Source organism: Eptesicus fuscus, chromosome 8, assembly GCF_027574615.1.
Source record: "Eptesicus fuscus isolate TK198812 chromosome 8, DD_ASM_mEF_20220401, whole genome shotgun sequence".
NCBI classification, from domain to species: Eukaryota; Metazoa; Chordata; class Mammalia; order Chiroptera; family Vespertilionidae; genus Eptesicus; species Eptesicus fuscus.
The window spans coordinates 7,416,309-7,422,917 of record NC_072480.1 but is presented as its reverse complement, the minus strand read 5'-3'; the positions used below and the strand labels follow the sequence as shown (position 1 = coordinate 7,422,917).

The 6,609-nt window shown below is 48.6% G+C and overlaps 1 protein-coding gene across 1 annotated transcript in view; it reads left to right on the top strand.

Moving 5' to 3' along the window:
* The first annotated feature begins 3,082 nt into the window (after positions 1-3,082).
* PDS5B (PDS5 cohesin associated factor B) overlaps positions 3,083-6,609 on the top strand; it is a 238,008-nt gene continuing 234,481 nt past the window's right edge. The window contains exon 1 of the mRNA XM_054719739.1: positions 3,083-3,227. The gene's annotated coding sequence lies outside the window, so the exon portion shown is untranslated. The remainder of the gene's footprint in view (positions 3,228-6,609) is intronic.

Here is a 6,609-nt window from a genome sequence, read left to right as displayed (position 1 = left end):
TGAGGACATACCCCTTTATTGATTTGAGAGAGAGAGAGAGAGAGAGAGAGAGAGAGAGAGAGGGAGAGAGAGACATCAAACCTGTAACCTTTTGGTGTATAAAACAACACTCCAACCAACTGAGCCACACTGGCCAGGGCCTTCCAGTACATTTTGAAAGTGATTCTGACTTACATTATTTTTGCTATTCAGATATTTCAATTAATACAGTTGCCAACACTAAGTACTATATTTCTAGAGGACCACATTTATATAGAATTGTTTACTTTTTAACTTGCAATTGACTGTCTTTTGTTTCAAATGGTGTAAACTCAAAAAGGCCAGAAAAATGGATCCTCTCTTTGGCCCTCCAGAAAGGAACCCAGCTGTGCCAACACCTTGATTTTTAGCGCAGGAAACCCAGTGCCAGTTATCTGAACGAAGAACTAGAGGACAAATTTGTGTTGTTTTTAGCTTCGAATGCTATTATTTGTTACAGCAGCAACAGAAAACAAGTAACAGGTGGTGATTGGATTGTGGTTCTTTATAATCAAAGATAATTCTCCTGACCAACTTAGTATAAAATAAGCATTTTTAAATATCATTTACACATCATTTCTCTTTGTCAGGGTAGACAGCAGTCACAACTGATTTTTGAATGGCTTATGTTTTTAAAAAAATTATGCCACATCTTACCTTATAATAGACAAATATGCAAATTGACCACACCTTCGCTACGCCCAAGCCACGCCCACCAACCAAGCCACGCCCACCAGGAAACGGTTGCAGGGACGTTGGGGTGCGGCCTTGGGCACCAGAGGGGAGCCTGCAGGGATCGCAGGAAACCACTGGGGGTCGGCTCCTGCGATCCCTAGCAGGGACGCTGGGTGCCTCTGAGCCCAAGGCCACTGCCCGGGGCCAAGCCCCGACCCTGAAAGAAGGCAGAAGGCGGTGGCCACAGCCAAGGCCTGGGTCCCCTGTGCCGGCAGAAAACTGGTGCAGGCAGCCAGGTGAATGAAGGTCTATTGCACGAATCTTCGTGCAAACGGGCTACTAGTATAATTATACTAGTGTTCCCGTTGCAGGAAAAATCCTGCAATAGGGTTTCCTGCTGCACTCTACCCCACCCTGCCTGCTCTCCTCCCTTGTCCCCCGCCCCACCTTCTCCGCCAGACCCCTGCTTTTCTCCCTTCTCTGCCAGCCCGCCCGCTCTCCTTCCTTCTCCCCCGGCCCCGCCTCCACTCCTCCCTTCTCCCCTGCCCCGCCTTCTCCGCCAGCCCACCTGCTTTTCTCCCTTCTCCCCCGGCCCCGCCTCTGCTCCTCCCTTCTCCTCCCCCAGGCTTGCTTGCTTCTCCGCAGCTTTGCTCCCTTCTGCAGCTCTTGGCTTCTTTCTACGCTGTCTTGATATGCAAATTAGCCGCCATCTTTGTTGGGGTAATTTGCATACTCGTCCTGATTGTTTGGTGGGCGTGGCTTGGCTGGTGGGCATGGCTTAGGCATAGCGAAGGTGTGGTCAATTTGCATATTTGTCTATTATTAGGTAGGATTACTCCTGATGAATTTGGGCATGGTTATTTTTTGGACTTTTTAAAAAATTAGATCAGTTGTAAGCTCACAGCAAAATTGAGAGGAATGTACAGACATTTCCCATTTACATGCTGGCCTCCACACTTGGTTATTTTTAAAGCCCTAAACATAGACGTTTATTTTTGTTTTAATACCAATTTCACATTCCAGTTTTCCTAAACAGTGTTGTTTTATTTTTTTAAATTTTTAAATTTGATTTTATAGAGAGGAAGGGAGAAGGAGAGATAGAAACATCAATGATGAGAGAAAATAATCCATTGGCTGCCTCCTGCACGCCCCTGGGGATGGAGCCTGCAACCCAGCATGTGCTCTGACCAGAATCCAAACCTGACCTCCTGGAAGCTCAACTGCTGAGCCACACCTGCCTGGCTAAACAATGTTGCTATAAATTAAGATTTTTATTACTAATTTTTGTAAATCCATTTGCTGTTGTATGAAAACACACAGCAAATTTTCTTTTGTTAGAAACTAAGTTTCATTGAATATTCAAAAAAATTTTAAAAAAAATCCTCCCTGGAGGGTAGTTTTTAGAGAGAGTGGAAAGAGGGGAGAGAGAGAGAGAGAGAGACAGACATGAGAGAAACACATGAGAAAGCCACATGGGTTGGTCGCCTCCTCCACGCGCCCCAACCTGGGCGGGATCTAACCTGCAGCCCAGGTAACTGTCCCTGAACAGGAATCCAACTGAAACCCTTCAGTGCTCAGGTGGATGCTCTAACCATTGAAAACACCGGCCAGGGCAAGGCCTTAAACGTTTTTTTTCTTTCTGCCCCAACAGTAATTGCCAGATTAACATTCTCTGTCTCTCCCGCCCTCCCCCCTCCCCCACCAACTCTTAATATACTCCCGGAAGCTGTCGGAGGAGCCACACTTTTAGGAGGTGAAGGGGTGTGAAACCCACCCTCCTGGAAGGCGTCCTTGAGGTTTTCCCATTGTTTCTCCCCCTAAAACAAGTGCAATTGTGATAACAAAACAAATGGATGGGATGTTTTGTCACAGGTTGAATTACTGTGCCCCCCCCTCCCCTGCCGCCTGAACAGTTCCTCAAGAGGGGAAAGCTGTGGGTGAAGTCCGCGCCCACGGCGGAGAAAACGAACGGCATTTTGAGAACAGAGTAAGGAAGGAGCCAAGTAGTTAATACCAAATTTACTTACTGAACACCATCACTGAATTTCAGTGTTTTTTAAAAATGCACAACTTTTAACCAAAAAGTTAGAGATAAATAACAACTTATGTGGTTTTCGGCAAAAGGCAAGAAAGCCGCAGAGGCAGAGAAGACGGTGACCGAGGCGGTCCTGAGACCTGGCCACAGCGGCGGCGTGGCCGTGCGGCTGCGTGCGCGTGCGCGTGCGCCGGGGCGGAGCGAAGTGTAGTCGCGCGCGCGCGCACACGGGTGAGGCGGAAGGCGCGCGCGTGTTCGGGGCCGTCTGGTCGCTAGGGGGCGCTGCGCACCCACTCCGCGCTCTGCCTACCCCCGGGTGCTGTCCGCGGCAGTTCGATTGGAGCAGCCGCCGAAGAGCGCTTGGCGCCATTTTGAAGCGGAGAGGAGGAGGAACGGCCGGGCTGGCTGCGGAAGGGGAGGGGGGGAGGAGACGACTGGATGCGGCGGCGGGTCCCGGAGAGCAGCGGAGTGAGAGGAGTAGCCAGTCGGGCATCCGGAGGTAGGAAACAATTCAGTTAACGGAAAGAAAATGTCTCTCCTTTCTGGTCGCTGTGCTCCATTTTTCAGCGCCCGCCACCGCGGCTGTGTCTGGCAGGGCTCCGCGCCGCCCGTCTCCCAGTCCGGCGAGCCTCCAGGCTTCGGGGGCTGCAGCTCCCTGGCGGCGGGACGCGGACCGGGGGCGTGGGCCGGGCTGCGCCGTGGGGGTGGGGAGGACCGCCGAGGGCGCGCTCTCCACGCCGCGGGCTCAGCTGCAGCCTCGGGAAATTAAACTTGCCGCCGTGGCCCCGGCCGGGGCGCCCGCGGCGGCCAAGGCGGCGGGCGGTGACCTTGCGCGCGGGCGGGGGTCCGCGCCCGGCCGCCCCTCCCCCCGCGCCCCGGCCGAGCTGCTTCGCGGGCGGCGGCGGCGCGGTGCTGCTGCGGAACCCTCCCGCTGGCGGGTTTTCCCCCTTCCCATCGAGGGGCGGGGAGCGCGGGACCGCGCGGCGTGCGGGCCTCGGGCGTCCTCGCGCCCTTCGCCGGGTCCCGACGTGCCTCGCCCGCGCCGCCCCGCCTCTGCTGCGGGCGCGGAGAGGGCTGCCCCGGTGACATTTTTACGCGGTTGCTTGCCGGTCGGTCGGCGGAGATGAGCCCGCTCGCCGCGTCTCTCGGAGCTGGTGGTAGGGGAGCGGCGGACCTCGTGCAGCCGGAGCCCGGTGCCGGTGCAGTGTCCCCGGCGGCACCTGGGTCCGCGTTTTCCTGTAGGAAGCCCCCGAGTGGGAACGGCAAGGAAAATGGTGTGGACTCGTAAACAGCTAACAGTTTTGCACTTTTTGATCTGGGTGGCCCTTGAAAAGTTTGTAGTCAGGAGGAAAAGCTTGCTTGTTGTTGTTTCCGCTACTGACTTTTGGCGAACACCCGAAAGCCGCGCTCCGCCGCGGGGCGGTTAATGGGTGGCCGGAGTCTGAGCTCCGAAACGCAGACCTGGCTCCCCGCGTCCCCCCGCGCCGCCGAGCGGAGTGCGGGGCGGCCCGGCCCCTCCGCAGGCGTCTCAGCGTCGTTACCAACCCGGGAAAGGGAACGCTTTATTTTTGTTTTGAAGAGCCTACTATGAGCGCTTGGCTCATGTTTTTATTATAAAATGATGAATGGTCAGTGCTGTTCTGAACGAACCTACCCTGGCCGTTCAATAGTTTCAGAAACTTTGGATATAGCCCTCAATTTCCAGGAGTGGTCTGCTGGCTTGAGTGAGTTGGGGGTCTTTTCTGCTGTCCAACAACCTCTAAAAACTCGTGTGTTTATAAATGAGGCAAACTGTAAAGTCATAATTACTTAAAACTTGAAGGGTAGTGTTGTTCTCAGTTAATACGTGTAGATATAGTTCCAACGTAGAGCATTTTCTAGATCAACTCAAGTAAAATAAAATAGTTAAAATCACAAAAGTGGTATTAAACGAAATAAGGGCCAGAAAGGATGCAGAACTTAACGTCAGGGATGTTAGCATTTTTCGAGACACTAAAATGAGCATTCCTGTGGAGTATGCAGGTCAGTTTGTGGGACTGTTAACCTTTTAGCACCGGGTGTTAGCAGAAAACTTGATTAAAATGTATAATGGTGAGTACATAGGTGAAAGTTTCAGCATGGGACTTCTAATGTTAAAATAGATTTATTCTCAAAAACATATCTTAAGTCAGAACATTATTCCTTCGAAATAAATTTACAAATATACACTGTAAGGTGCACGTCAGAGTCTCTTTGATTATTGAAGTAGCTGAAATAGTAAATTTTTTGGGAGGGCCTTTTTTATGGTTTAATAATTATCCTCTTTTTACTTAGCTGGGTTTTTACTTGAAGGGTGTACTTAACGACAAGGCAGTGGTTGTACTGACTTTTTTTTTTAAGCACTTTTGTGCCCCCTTTTTTATTTTCTCACTTTTTTGTTGAAGTTGATCCTCCTTATATTAACTTTGTTTTTTTTACAGCAGCTTTTGTTCTTTCCTGTAGCTTTTATTTCTGTCTGTCTAAGTCTTTCTTTTCTCTGACTTTCCCACAGAATTAGAGGAGATAATAATGTGGGGATGACACTGATTCTTGTCACGAGACAGTTTGTACTAAACTTATTTTAACATGTAGTTCTAAGTTGGCTATTGGATAAAGTTGTTTTAATTTTTAAAGTTTATTTAAAATTGCTCTGTAACTTTAACAGTCACGAAGAGTAACATTTTGAGTACTAGGTTTATCAATACATAATTTGTTAAGCCTAAAATAAAGTGATACCCTATATTAGGCCTTGCACTGCTGAAGAGTGAAATGGTAGAATATACCTAAAGCTTTGTGAAGAGGGGAATATTTTAGGAGGTTGTGTTCTTTCTGTTTCTCCCTCTTGGAAATTTAGGATTGTTCTTTGGCATTCTCAGTACTACTTAAAAAAATGTATATATATAGCCCTGACTGGTTTGGCTCAGTGGATAGAGCGTTGGCCTACGGACCGAAGGGTCCCAGGTTCGAACCTGGTCAAGGGCATGTAACTTGGTTGCGGGCACATGCCTAGTAGGAGGTGTGCAGGAGGCAGCTGATCGATGTTTCTCTCTCATCGATGTTTCTAACTCTATCCCTCTCCCTTTCTCTCTGTAAAAAATCAATAAAATATATTTAAAAAAAAATATATATATATACACTTCAGAGAGGGAGGGAGGGGGAGAGGGAGAGGGAGAGAGAGAGGGGGGGGTCAATGATGAGAAAAAAATCATTGATGGGCTGCCTCCTGCACACCCCACACTGTGGATAGAACCTGCAACCAGGGCATGTGCCGTGACCAGGAATGGAACTGTCATCTCCTGTTCATAGGTTGTTGCTCAAAGACTGAGCCATGCCAGCTGGGCAGTATTTATCATGTGTTCCTAGAACTAATAGGAGTGCTCACTGCGATTTGGCTTGGGTGACAAGTACTGTATTTATATTAGAAAAGAATAAATTTGTGTTTCTTTTGTTAGTGTTAGGTAGCTATAAGGTAAATTTAACATGATCTCCAACTCATCATATACATGAGAAATTAGGTTCAGATTGTAATTTAATTGATTTTCCAAAGTCACAGTCATATTCATGTGGTGGCAATGAGGGCAGCCCTTATTTTTCCTGGAAGCTTGGATGCTTCCCCATAGTCTGCATTGTTTTATTTAGGATTTAAGTAATATTTAAAATTATTGCCAAATAGCATGTTATTCTTAATTCCCTTCTCCCATTTTCTTTTCATTCATTCAACCAAGAAATAACGTTTCAAGGTAATCGTTTTCAGAGTCTGGTTTTAATAATTTCTGTTCAGGATTCAGTCCTCTTTAGTTTTTTGAGAAGATAACCTCTTGCATGTCTCTGTCTCCTGGAGCTGCTTGCTCTTTCATTGAGTA